The sequence below is a fragment of the Panthera tigris genome, chromosome B3 (genome assembly GCF_018350195.1).
Source record: "Panthera tigris isolate Pti1 chromosome B3, P.tigris_Pti1_mat1.1, whole genome shotgun sequence".
Classification (NCBI taxonomy): Eukaryota; Metazoa; Chordata; class Mammalia; order Carnivora; family Felidae; genus Panthera; species Panthera tigris.
This window is the reverse complement of record NC_056665.1, coordinates 77447046-77462072: the sequence shown is the minus strand read 5'-3', so window position 1 is coordinate 77462072 and position 15027 is coordinate 77447046. Positions and strand designations below refer to the sequence as shown.

At 35.0% G+C, this 15027-nt stretch overlaps 1 pseudogene; it reads left to right on the top strand.

The window, feature by feature from the left end:
- The first annotated feature begins 9390 nt into the window (after nt 1-9390).
- LOC102960512 lies at nt 9391-10119 on the top strand (annotated as a pseudogene).
- The last annotated feature ends 4908 nt before the right edge of the window (nt 10120-15027 follow it).

Here is a 15027-nt window from a genome sequence, read left to right as displayed (position 1 = left end):
TTCACTCTTATGTGGATCCTGAGAAACTTAACAGGAACCCATGGGGGAGGGGAAGGAAAAAAAAAAAAAGAGGTTAGAGTGGGAGAGAGCCAAAGCATAAGAGACTGTTAAAAACTGAGAACAAACTGAGGGTTGATGGGGGGTGGGAGGGAGGGGAGGGTGGGTGATGGGTATTGAGGAGGGCACCTTTTGGGATGAGCACTGGGTGTTGTATGGAAACCAATTTGACAATAAATTTCATATATTGAAAAAAGAATACTCAACATAAGAGATTCCTTTTAAAGTTTCTGATACGTAAAATTATAGTATATCATGTGTATTTAATTACTTTAAAAGCTGTGATTTTACAATATTATTTTGAAAAATTATATATAGTTTAGAAATGTAACATCAGTTCATCTTATTTTTAAATGGCAGTCAGACCTTTCCAATGTATCCTTATAAAGGAATGTAAACAATAAACATGACTGTATTTTGTAAACTAATGGTACAATAAGTCATTTAGAAAACTAACATATAATTGCAGCAGAATAACACTCATGAAGACCTTTGCTTATTTTCTCCCCAAGGAGAATTAACAGAATCCGTATTGAACGGCTGATCATGGATCAGTTAGGTATGTCTTGTGATATCAGTTGCATTTTAAACATCAATTCTTCCCTGCTGGGTGGCTCAGTTAGAGGCACATGGGCACTAGTGTTTCATTAGCTGGGACGAAATCCCAGCTTCTAGGCTTTATAAACAGTTCAGAAACATATAATCACCACTTCTAGGCTTTATAAACAGTTCAGAAACAGGCCCACTTCATGTCTTAGTAACACAGGGATGATGACAGTAGTAACTAATTGTGGCTTGTTGTGAGTATGCGTGAGATAAACCATGTAAATATTATGCTAAAATGCTCCATGTCAACAATTATTAGGAAGGTTAAATGAACATGTGGCATACTATTTCAACCTATTCGTACATACTTTTAAAAAAAAGCACATACCTTACAAATTCTTGGAAATCAAGCTAAGACAAAATTCTCTAAACAAAAGCTACATAAAGATAGGATCTTCATGATCTAAAGGCAAAGCAAAAATTGTAATGTTCAGCAGAATTGGAAAGGGACTCAGAGGAATCTCTAGTTTTCATAAATTCTAAAATATTTGTACTATTCAAAATAAGTGGAAAAGGGTGAGGGATAAACAATAAAATCTTTAATCTATTTCTTCTTAAGGTAAATAGAATCTTAGCTTAAGGAAACAGAATCTCAGTAGGTTTTTGGCCATGGCAAGGAAGGAACCATACCTCATTATTTTAACACCTCTGTTTTTACAAGGTGATAACTTTTTTTTTCTGCAAACAAATGGGTTTTAAACTAGTTTCAGAATTAGGTAGCTATAGAAAAATTTAACAATATATGGCTCATTTTTAAATGATGCATTGCATTATGTAGATGCGTTTGTAAAATGCATGGATGGTCTATTTAGCTTTTAAAAAATATTGATAGAGAAAAAATCATTTGTGGCATATTGGTTTAATGCATGTATATTTTATTACAGCATATGAAAATGGCTAAAAACTGGAAAGTGAGGCATGGTAAAAAAAATATCTGCAGAACTGCATGAAGGAAATCATATACAAGGGAAATGAAATGTAATTATATTTCCTATTGCTCTCGTTTGGAAAAAAATGGAGAAAAGAATGTAAGGAAGATTGGAATCAACATGCTGAGGACTCTAAGTATTAGTGGGAGCCAAATATGCTCCATTGTAGGAACAGAGAAAGTCTAAATACAACTAAGAAGTTTGTAGAAAGCCTAAAATACGCAACTAAGAAATTTGTAGATACTAATTTTGTGAGAAGTAACAATGATGATATTGGAAGTGAAAAGCATTGTGGTGATTACAGCTATGCAAGAAATATGTGCCCATGTTTTAAATTTTATTTCATTTTAAAATGAATCACACATAAAATCCGGAAGACACAAGAAGCTGAAAGCTGCCAAATAAAGAAATGTTAGCCTGCTGTAAATCTAATAACAGTGCCTCTTTTGATATAAAATTGTATGCGTATCTTAAAGTCTCAAACACCTATCTGAAAAAAACAAACAAGTACTAAGGCGAGGTGAGCAGGCACTCCATTTTAAACAAGAAATAGAAAATTAAAAATGTTTTTTGTACCTAGAAACGTTCAGAATTAAAGGCAAAAGTAGTGTACTTAAAGGTAAACTCTGATCATTATATGGGAAACGATGGATTTGGTGGTAGGAAGGCAACAGCAAGGAGTACAAGAGTGTTAAGAGTCACATTTCAAAGGTGAATTAGCAATTCGAACTCCCTGGACAGAGAAACAGAAGAACAATGCATACGATGTGAGAAGTAATTCTCCTAGCATAATCACAGTGCCGTGTGCAAGCCTGGACTCACTAAGTTAAAAAGACCTTGGAAAACTTGAAGAAGGTTTAAGGACAAGCAATAAACATGATTAATAGCTTGGAAAATAGAATCTCAGAGGAAAGGTTAAGGGAACTAATATTATTTAAGTTGGAAAATAGGCTGGGGAAACAAGTTGGTTTTCAATTACATGAAGGATTATTACATAGAAGGTGCTGATCGGTACTCCGATGCCACCGAGGGCAGAACAAGAATAAGTGAGCTTGAAATGTTGTATAAAGCGTTTAGGTTGGCTAAGAGAAAGAACTTCCATCAGGACTGCAAGCCATTAAAATGGAAAGTACTAAATTTCTTTTGTACAGACCTTTCAAAATGCACTTGAAACTCATTTATCTAGGAAAGTTTACACGAGGCCCAGCCTACCAACTGGAGAGGAAAGAGAAACACTTGAAGTTTTTACAAGGACTATCTTTCCTAAGTTTCCCTCCGCTCTCCAGAGTGCGAATGTTTGTATGATGAATTTGGGATAGCGCGCGGCAAGGAGAAAAGTGCTCACAGATCAAAATCTTTGAAATACAGCTTAAATGTGCACATGCCCTTGTTTAATATAGCAATCTTAAGAAGCATTGCAGCTCTAACACTCTTTGTTGTAGCCGTTCGAGCAATTTCACTTTGTTATACTATTTCAAGTTCGTGAGATTACTGGCAACTAATTGCATTTTTGTTTCTTGGTTTCTCATCTGCTTCTTGGCAATATATTTTTTGTTTGTTCTTTTAGAAATGAATCAAACCAATTGGATATTCTTTCATAAGGTAATAAAAATAATATATTTTCTCCCAAAAGATTTTATTTACTTAGAAAAATAGGCTATTCTCTGAACACCTGCACACCTAATTCTCTTAGAGTTAAATTATACAAGAATTCCATACCACTGGTTTCTGAGGCTTGTGCTAACAAAGATAAATGAAGGCAGGGATTTCAATAAAATTTTGCAAACAATTCTGTTAGAGCTTGTCAAATACGTACAAGATATGAGTTCTAACTCCTTTTATTTATGTGTCAATGTTATGAAAATCACCAAATGAAAGTATGGACTGTTGCATATAGTCTATACACAAAGAGATAAAAATGAAAACTCTGGCTGGAAGCTTTTAACTATTTCTTTGGTGATGATATTTATTTTTCCCCAGTAAAATATTTTATTTTCTATAAAATGAATCATAAATAAATGAACATCTCTACCAAATACAAAGAGGCAGTATAGCTTATATCATGAAAAATACTTATTTTAAAGAACATCTATTGCTTTCTGTTTGGGAAGTGCTTTGCAGTCATTAATAATTGATTCTTTACAATGTGGGTAAGAATGAAGGTGAGTGACAGTTATTAGTTTCTCTTCTAGGATGAGAAAGGGAATCACAAAGAGATGAATTGCCAAATATATATAACAAGTTGTTGAAAAGATGGAATTGCAACTTTGAGATTGTGGCTCAAGGTCTTTGTGTTTTGATTTACAAAAAGACTCCAAAAAGCTGACAGAAAAGAAGAGGGAACAGTTTAAAACCTGGACCAGAAAGCAAACCAAAAAGGTGTTAACCTTCTACCATGTCTAATATCTAGTTCCTGCTAAAAGGTCCGATTTAGGGGAGAGTAAGTATTTCCACAATGTTATATTGTACTCTGTGCAGAACAAGGCCAGCCAGCAGTCTCTTTTCCTTGGTAACTAAGGTACCACATATGACGGATAGAAAGATAACCTTGAATGAGTAGGAATGCATGTCATACCAAAGAGCAAAGATGGTGGTGCTTATTTTAATTTGGTATTCGTCATATTTGTACAGTCCATCTGAAAGCAAATGACTTTTTCATTATGTTAGCTACAATTTACTTTCTTGGACTTTGGCATTTCCTTTCAAATAAATGAAATAGGAGTCCCACTCTGAAGTTTAGAATCTCCTACAACCGTAATTCCTATGCTCAACACAGAAGATCATCAATTTCTGCTCGGCATCTACTCAAATTCAGAATGAATGCTAATCATTAGAAATCAGATTGGGCTGCTCCGTCACAACTGTTTGGTATCCATATGCTCTCTGCAACGTCTCCATTCGGTCCACCTTCAACTCCCGCCCCTTTTATTATTCTGTAAATGCTCACTACTCCCGCACTCTTCTCAAATTAGGGCCACATCAATGACTTGGATATCCACAACCCCGAGAGCAGTCATCACAATGTTTCCCATGTCTGTATTCTGCTCCTTGTATTATCACCCACGTACAGTATTCCCCCATATTTGGAACGACTTGTTTGGAATGACTAATAATTTCACCTAGAACTCTGATGATGGTATTCTTTCAACCTCAAACTAAGTATTAACTATGTTAGCATAACCTAAAAAGAAGGATACACAAATGGTAGTTATATTTGCCACTTACAATAAGCAATAGAAGTCTACCATTTTGTCCTCGATGATACAGTTTTGATATTTGTTACTATTTTTGATAATTTATTATTTTTACAGTGCAAACCTATTTCTTTGCTTCCTTTTTATAAAGTATACATGTTATTATTTTGTGTATTGTGTTATTATTTGAGAAGTATTTGAGATGCTACGTCAACATTTCTTTTAATGTCAATGGGAATCAAATCTCCTGAGTTATTCAAGACACAGATTTCTTTCCTTTTTGTTACCATGAGCCCATAAAGAGTCTAGGATTACTGAGAAGAGAGAAATGTCACTTTACTGGAAAGGTCTGAACTAAGCTTTACTTGGAATACCTTTTGGATATATTGGGCTTCCTGGCAATATGCTTTGAGGTACACCGACAGCTAATCATTAAATCTCCCTATAACCTAGGAAATTAACATCTTCTTGTATTTGGCTTCTTATTTCTCATTTGTGAATGACTGCAGATTGCTAACTTCCCAAGAATGCACTGCAGAATCCAAAAAGTATGTATAACACATTAACATCATCAGATCATTGCTTAACAAAAAATGAGGACTTCATGGTTTTTACTTCAAAGCGTTACATGATAAGATGCTCAAATTCCTTAAACCCAAAGGAATTCACTTTTATCATCAAATGATAGTACTGAGAAGAAAAGAATCATCATGTCTCTTAATGCTGCAATTCTAGACTCCTAAGAATCTAGAAGTATATAAAAGATATAATGAATTGTGAAATAATAATTTTTATTGTGAAATAATATAAAAGATATAATGAACTGTGCAGACTTACTCCAAGTTTGTCAGTAATGAAATCATTTTAACTATTACTGAACATAATCATTAGAAGCACATACCTAAGTCTTGAACTAGAGCAAAAAGCCAGTAAGTAAAGTACTTTCAACAATTAATTACTCATTGCATGATAAGTATTCTTAACAAAGGGCCTTAGAGTTCCACATAAGGAACAACTGGCCAAGGCCAGAGGCTGTTTACAAACACTTTGCCACTGTCCTATGTCACAGTCTTTTGAAGAAAAGAAACCTGCACTCAAAGGCATGAAATTCATAGGAATTTGAATCTCAGAAAGTTGCCATGCTTTCTCTTTGGGTTTCTCTAACTGTAAAATGGTGATATCTGCACACAAATTTCCTAACTTGACCAGGAAAGTGCTCATGCAATACAGAGGAGAACAGACTGTGATTAGTATAAAAAGGATATCAAACTTGTTACAGATTGTAAGAAAAACGCTCTGGGAAATACAAATTCTCTTCTTATAAAACCACCCAAATTTCACTGTTTCGTTTTGTTTTGTTTTGTTTTGTTTTCCAGTGTTTGACGCTGACAAGGTTTTCCTGTTTGTTACTGAGCCAGGCTTGGGCTTAATGTCATGTTCTCATTTTTTCCCCATCTTTCCTCTGGTCAATATAACACAGTGAATATTCTTATGACTCTCTTATTCCTTGTCAAGTTCTGCCTTTGAGGAATTTGCCAGAAATTTGATCCTCAATATGCTGATATTACTTTATTTCTCTATTGAGTACCATATTTACATAGTACATGATCAAAGATACTAAAAGCTAAAATACCTAACATGTGAACAGCATAAAAACATTCATGTGAACATTTCTTACATTTAAGCCAGTGGTACCTCAAATTTTTGACCTTTCAGTACTTTCTGAACTTACATTGCTTTGTTAAAATGCTTGCATTAAATGAAAAGAATTTAGGAAGAAGAGTATTAGAGAGTTATCACATAAAAGGTTTAAATATTGTCATCATTTATCAATTATATAATTTATTTATTTATCCTAACATACACCTCTAACTTCTTTCTTTTCAGTTTATATAAGCAGATGTAGATTTAAGTCCTGGAAGACAGAAACTGTGTTTTAATCCTTATGTTCCCTCTGCCTGTCAGATTATCCTAGCGGTGTGTGAAGGTTTGCTTTACCTATATTACCTCATGAAATGCCTGTAACAACACTAGGAAGATATTGTTTTCTGTATGTTGAATATAAGAAAATGGGGGAGAGAGATATTAAATAATTTGCTCCAGGTTACGAATTGCATAAGCAGCAGAACAAAGAGAAATATGATGAGTCTGATAGGAAAGAACCCACTCGTAACTACTATGTATTACTCAAGTAGTAGGTACTGAAATACCTTACATATAGTAAAATTCTATGTATGTATATATACACACACAGAGACACATATGTGTAAATATATGTTGCAAGAGGCAAATAAATAGTTCTACTCTTACCTAGTGAATGGTATATTACCTTTTTTGGAAGTAATAATCCAGAGAAATATTTTAGCTCTCTGGAGGTTGTGATTACATAGAATTGCCTTGTAGTTATACAAGCAGAATAGAGCAGAAGTCAATTTGCAATAACTTTTTAACAAGGACTAGTTTCTGACTAGGACTGTTTGGGGAAACAACAGAAACTTATAACATCTTGTTTTTGAGTAAAATCAGTCACCAAGGTACAGGAAGAATTTTTGTAAATTATGAACTATAATCCCTAATTTGCTGTAAGCCTTACTTTTCGAATGTTGGTCAATGTTTTTATAAGAGCAGTATTATCACCAGAGATGGGGAAAAATACATATATATATATATATATATATATATATATATATATATATATACGTATGTATATATACGTGTATATATATATACGTATATATATATATACGTATACATATATATATACATACACACATATATATGTTTGCTGGGACTTAATCCATTCTTCTTCAAAGAAAACTTTGCAGGGTGCAATTGTGCAGAATTAAGAATCATCAAGTACCTGGACTGAACTGGATTCACATAAATTTGAGAATAGCCTCCCTAATATAGAAAGAGGCTTGACAGAGAATATAAAGCAAAGGAATCATTCTGCCAGGTTCTCCTAGAAGACAATGACATTGCATGAGCTAGTCATATCTACATTGCACTGCATTGTTCCTCATCAGATTATCATATTACATCACTGTGTAATTATGATGAGAAAGACTAATAGACTTAAAATGGATTGAAAAATAATAAAATGCTCTTAATGATAGAGAACAAACTGAGAGTTGATGGAGGGAGGTGGGAGAAAATGGGCTAGATGGGTGATGGGTATTAAGGAGGGCACTTGGAATGAGCACAGGGTGTTGTATATAAGTGATGAATTACTAAATTCTATTCCTGAAACCAGGAAAAATAAGTAAATGGATTGAAATTTTATTACAATCAAAATAAATAATAAAAGAAAACAAATTATGATATTTAGGCAATGCCAAATTTAGAAAAGAGTAGGTTTTAAGAGGATTAAAATCCATAGAGGAACATAATGAATGGTTATGCAGTTGTGAAAACAAAGCATTGAGGAAACAGCTTGTTGAGAGCTGTTAATTCAAAATTTGAGATGGAAAGACATGCACGTGACATAATACCTCATTATCCATAAGTTAAAAATATCTAGTGTTGAGGGACTAAGAAGATGACAATAAAACTGGAGATGTGGAGTACACATTGGCTAAAGAAAGATGAAGAAACTTGATCAAATATTACTTTACTGATGATGGAACAGAGAGCACACTCAATTCATAAAAATCAGAAGTTTTCCTAACAACACATGACTATTCTGTCTCTAACAGACAAACAAAGAGAAAGCAACTTTAATTTAAGAAATATATATAGGTCAATAAATATACTAGAATAAATGTATAGGCAAATAATTAAGATGTAATCTCTTCTTTTTAGTACATGAAAGAATGGAAACAAGTGAAAATTAAGTATTATGTAAAAATGCTGATCATAGAAGGGGATACAATTTGAAGTGGGAAAACAAGAAGCTAAAAATCTTTACTGAGTAGCTTAACATTTTGAGACTTTAATAAAGAGTAGGAGTTTCACTGACCCACAAAAAGGGAAGAAGAATATTTAACACAGAGGAAATAGCTGAGAGAGTCAAGGAAGATGTGAAATGAACATAACCTTCAGAAATGGAAAAGAAATTTGCATGATATGCTCAAGTTAATATTTATCATGAGGAAACTATGGTCAGTCACAACATGGGACTTATAAAAACAAAACACTTTAGTTAAAAAAACAATGGTAGGATTACCTAAAAGACTTTTTAGACTGAAGTCATCTAAGAAACTCTAGTTTGCATAAATTACCAGTCAAAATGGATACCAATAATGTCACAAGTGTTGAACAGAATTAGTTGATCAGAAAAGCCAAGTTTTTGGGGCACCTGGGTGGCTCAGTAGGTTAAGTGTCCCACTTTCAGCTCAGGTCATGATCTCGCAGTTGGTGAGTTCAAGCCCCCTGTCAGACTCTGTGCTGACAGCTCAGATCCTGAAGCCTGCTTCAGATTCTGTGCCTCTTTCTCTCTGCCCCTCCCCAACTCATGCTCTTTCTCTGTCTCTCAAAAATAAATAAATGTTAAAAAAATTTTTTAATAAAAAAAAAAAGAAAAGCTAAGCTCTTGTCAAAGGTACGCTTGAATGCTAAAGCTTGCTCTTTTCCATGGCACCTTAGAGGCAGCAGGCTGTTTTAGGATGAAGCTGAACACCTGTCTCCCAGCTACTCGCTGCCAGAATCTCCTTAAAGTGGATGATGAATGCAAAACTTGTATCGTTTCTGAGAAGGGCATACCCACAGAAGTTGCTGCTGATGTTCTGGGTGAAGAATGGAAGGGTTACTTGGTCCAAATCAGTGGTGGCAATGACAACCAAGGCTTCCCCATGAAGCAGGGTGTCTTGGCCCATGGCCATGTCTACCTGCTGCTCATTAAGGGTCATTCCTGCTACAGACCAAGAAGGACTGGGGAAAAAGAGCACAAATCTATTTGAGGTTGCATTGTGGGTGCCAGTCTCAGTGTTGTCAACTCGGTCATTGTAACAAAAGGGGAGAAGGATATTCCTGGACTCACTGATACCACTGTGCCTCATCACCTGGGACCCAAAAGAGCTAGCAGAATATGCAAACTTGCCAATCTCTCTAAAAAAGATGATGTTGGCCAGTGTGTTGTGAGAAAGTCCATAAACCAAGATAAGAGACGTAGAACCAAAGGACCCAAGATTTAGCATCCTGTTACTTCCTGTGTCCGCCAACACACATGTTCACCTATTGCTCTGAAGAAACATTGTACTAAGAAAAATAAAGACAAGGCTGCAGAAAATCCTCAACTTTTGGCCCAGTGAATGAAGGAGGCCAAATTAAAACTCCAGGAACAGAATGCCAAGAGATGGAGGCTGTCCTCTCTGAGAGCTTCTCCTCTAGTCTGAGTCCAGTCAACAATGAGATTTTCTGAGAGTAACAAATAAAATCAGACTTCAAAAAACAAAATGCTATAGCTTGATAATGACATATTAGATAGATGATGATAGGTAGATAGATGATAGATAGATAGATAGATAGATAGATAGATAGATAGATAGTAACATTTGCATATAATGTATGTAGAGTAAGTATTTGGAGCAATACTGACTGATGGGAGAAATGAGTTTATTTTCTCTAACACATGATTCCTAGACCTGTCTCTGGATCTCCTACATGTGAGAAAGTGACACGAGAGTGGAAAGGAATTGGGGATAGGAACAGGGAGCTGGGGATTGCATTTATCAAGCTTATTAGCAGCTTTGAATATATTTCTGCAAATCTGAAGTTACAAAATCATTCAAAAAGAAGAAATAATTTTACTCCATCTGCCAGCATCTGGCTGCTGCTATTATACATAATAACTTACTTGCAGAGAATTATAGAAATAAAGAAAATAGCCTTCGGAATTGGAGAGTCCTGAATTCAGAATCATGCCTCTCATTTGATATTTGAGAAAATTAACTGACTTATTTGGGCCTCTAATCTCTCCTCTATTCTTGGAGACAATAAAAACTGACTCATGACATACCTGGAAAACAATGTGAGGCCACCCACGTAAACAGTTTATCATATTATCAAACATGCTGTTCATCTGCTTTGAGAAGGTAAGTATAATGTTTGGAGTGAGAGACCGTCTGTTCTCCAGGTTTCCTTGGTAAGGGAATTCAGGAAAAGAAATCTGAATTTTTTCCTCATCCCTCACTCCACTTGGTGAGGGTGAGTGAAGAAACTCCACTTCTTTGCTTCTGTCTTTTCTAGATCTTCTCTCTTTTGAATTGGCCTGCCTATAGAAAAAAAATGCATTTTGGTATGATCACCCCTATGTGGGATGATTAGTAGTGACTCTTGTGTCTTATTCTTCATTTGGTTCCTGAAATTCAATGAGAAGACAATAGTGTTATGTCTCCTTAAAGCCCAAAATGAGACAGCTATTATTTTATTAACAAGCAACCATTATGCAGTACCTCTTGTGAGTTAGAATTTAGAAGTACTTTCTCCAAGTGTCTTTTAAGCAGTCCGTTTAAATTATAAATTTTGATTTAAAGGGGCATTTAATAATTATAACTTTAAAAAGTTTAAAGTGGTGCCAGGACAATACTGAATCTGTACTATGTAAAAAGAAAAATCATTTCCATCAGAAATGTCATCATGGAAACAGTATTATTTGAATAGTGAAACTTAGAGATTTATAACATTAACAGATATCATGGGGTGATAATGACAAGAATATTAGTTATTTATACGACATTGTGTGACAGAGATGGTTAACTCAATTAGATCCTGGTGGTATTAAAGTCAAGGTCACATATTTAATTTCCATATGGGCCAGTATACTCCTGACTGGGAAAACTTTGCTCTCTACTCACGGACTGCACCCCTAACCCCAATCTGTTATTTCTCAATTATGTGCCATTAATTGATGCAATATCCTACTGATAGTGGGTCATCCGTGCCATCTGCATAAATGAAGGACAGCATGTCTATGAGGCAGCCAACAGAGAACAACTTGAAGCCAACAGTACCAGAAATTTCACTAATAACCTGTAGGTTTCTTCAGGGGTTAAAAAAAAAAAAAAGCAGCTCCAAAGTTTCCAGGGGAGAATTAACTGCAAACATTATTCAAATGTAGGCTGGAATCAACTCACAGTTGTTTTCTGTAAAAATGAGGTAAATAGAAGTTCAATAGCCTACTACGCTTTTTTTTTAAACTTCTATTCAGCACATATTTATCTGATAAGATGTTCTCTCATCTAGCTTGTTTCCTAACAAAGAAGAGTTTTTTAGTTGCCATTGCTGTTTATTTACTAACTCAGAGCTCCTTTGTCTTTGTTCTAAATCCTACTAGGAATTTGTAATATATCCCAGTGTCATTCATTTATTATTAATTATTATAGTATTTATGATTAACAGACACGCTGTGACACACAGGGGGAGTAGTTGGATTATTTCTCATCCTCACTTGCTAACAAGAGAGTAAAGTCCTATATTCTGGCAAAGAACTGATCCAAAGTAATATCATAATGTAAAGTCTATAATAGATGAAGATTTTTTGAATAGACTTTGAATAGAGGCAGACAAAAACTTCTAAGACATACCTTCAATTTACTTATTTATTTATTTATTTATTTATTTATCCATTACTTGATTCTTTTATACCATCCCCATTCAGAAATTTTCCAAATAAGCTACTTATAGAAACCTGTAAGGAAGAGATTGATGGAAATCACTGAAATACTTGGTAATTTATACTAAAATTATTTCATCTATGAGAATAAGGATTTGAGGTGCTATCTATCTGGGAAATGGAAACATCTGTCTCCTGTTGCATATCAAGTAGCAGTCACCAAATGGAACAGAATTTTGAGTTAGGGGATAGTGAGACATGAGGATACTCTAGACAAATGTTTCTTCAAAACACCTATGTTAGAGACATTGTACTAGTAACAAAAGACTTAACAGAAAGTAAAAATTCCACATAATATATATGGATATTCATATCTATAAGAATCACATGGAGTTTGATTTTTTTTTTTTTTTTAGTTTTCATATTTATTTTATTTTTGAGCAACATAGAGCTTGAGTGGGGGAGGGGCAGAGAAAGAGAGGGAAACACAGAATCCGGAGCAGGCTCCAGGCTCTGAGCTGTCAGCACACAGCCGGATGTGAGGCTCGAACCCATGAACCATGAGATCATGACCTGAGCCAAAGTCGGACATTTAACCGATGAGCACCTAGGTGTCCCACATGGAGTGTGATTTTTAAATGCTATGAAACTTCCCTGAGCAGGTCCCACGAAGCAGGTTACTTCATCATCAGGCTCAACTTCTGCATCATCTGTGGAGCCTCTCCCAAGTCCAAAACAGAGAAACTTCTCACTGATGTTCTATGATTTCTGGAGTTTGTCTCCACTGCTAGACTCATGAGAATCTGTGCTTGCATTTTTATTTTACCCCTCTACTTGCCTAAGATGGAAATGCCCAAGTTGACTATGGACCCCACATAACTGAAAACAGTACAGCCTCTCTCCAACTGGGACTCTAAATGACTACATGGAACTAAACTCGATTCACATCTTCAAATCAACTTGAACCCTTATGAGAGCTAAACTGTTATGTTGAAATAGTTACACAGTTTTTGTGTCTGTATGTTATTCTAGCCTAGACTTCCATAATTAATATACTCCATAACCATCCTGAACATATCTTATAAATAACTTTAATTTTACCAACACCACTCTTAGTATATTAATCTGTGTTCTCCAAATAAACAAACCCAGTAAGTTACATAGATTAGATAGCAGATATAAAGATAAATAGATATAGTGATAGATATAGTTTATCATAAGGAATTGGCTCATGCAGTTTTGAGAAGTATCAAGATCTGTAAGTTAGAGACCACAGAAAGCCAATACAGTTTTAGTCCAAGTCCAAAGGCAGGAGCACAGATGTTTCAGCTCAAAGACAATCATTAGGCAAAGAAAGCAAATTCTCCCTTCTGCCTTTTCTGTTCTATTCAGGTCTTCAATGGATTAGATGAAGCCCCTGAATCTGTCCCCTCCCCTGCTACACACACACCACCCCCCCACCCCCAGCCCAACACACACACTCACACACACTGGGGAAGGCAATCTGCTTTACTCATTCTACAGGAGCAAATGTGAATCTCACTTAGAAATGCTCTCACACACTCACACAGAATATGGTTTAATTAAGTATTTAGGAAACCCATGGCCCATTCAAATTGACACAAATTAAACATCACAGAGGATATTCTTCAAAACTGAACATGATACTACTATGGAAACCTGACTAGTGAACAGTAGAGCAGGATTATCACCTTCTTTATGCTACTGTATTTCTACTAATATAACCTAAAACAATTATAATTTTTAGAAGCCACATTAACACTCCATTATGTCTTTTCAGGGTCACACACTTCAGGTATTTGATCAGCATGTTACTTAAACTATTCTCACAGTTTTAGAAAGATAGGATTATATCAGAACATTATAGAAAGGGAGAAGATAGTTTATGCTGATTTTAATTCAAATAAGACTTAAATCAAAAGGGTAATTTTAGACATCATTTTGTATGAAAATACAGAGCAATATCCCTTTTCCTGCTGCAAGATAGTCATTTATTTTGGGCTGAAATAGAAAATATGGATGCCTACAATTAAAGAAATAACATCTAAACAAAGTATTGTCTGACTTTACATTGTGCAGGCTAAAAAATGCTGTGACCAGTGGGTCATAACCTCTGATCTAAAGGATTTCAGTCTTTGTCACTAAATTTCCTCCCCTCCAACAAACAAAAACACAAAACAGGTCATATTTTTCTTATAGAACAAATAGAGTTTGTAGCTCTATTCAATTAGTCTTTGGTTAAAGTGATAAGGCATTGATGAAAGGAATAACAGTGTCATAAATAGAACAGACCTAAGGTAAATTCCTTCAATGATCTTTGAAGTGAAAAATTCTTGTTTTGCAGGCCTCTTCAATATGGTCTTTGGATAACACTCTTACTTTTCTGCTCCTGCAGAAAAGAATAAAGTTAGAATTGTTTCTGGTTTCTTAGCCCTTAGAAAGTCACAGAAATCAACATGCTAGACTATGTACCATTTCCTTTAATGACAAGGTGACTAGAGTGGTAAAAAATAGTTCAGCATACTGGTGAACATAAAATCAGATTTGACAATTCAGGAAACACAACTCATATAGCAAGAAACTGCTCATTCCTTTAGAATGAGGTGATCGTCTAGTGAACCAAGTCAATCTGTGCTCTAGGCTTACAGTCCTCCCTGATTCCTTAGGT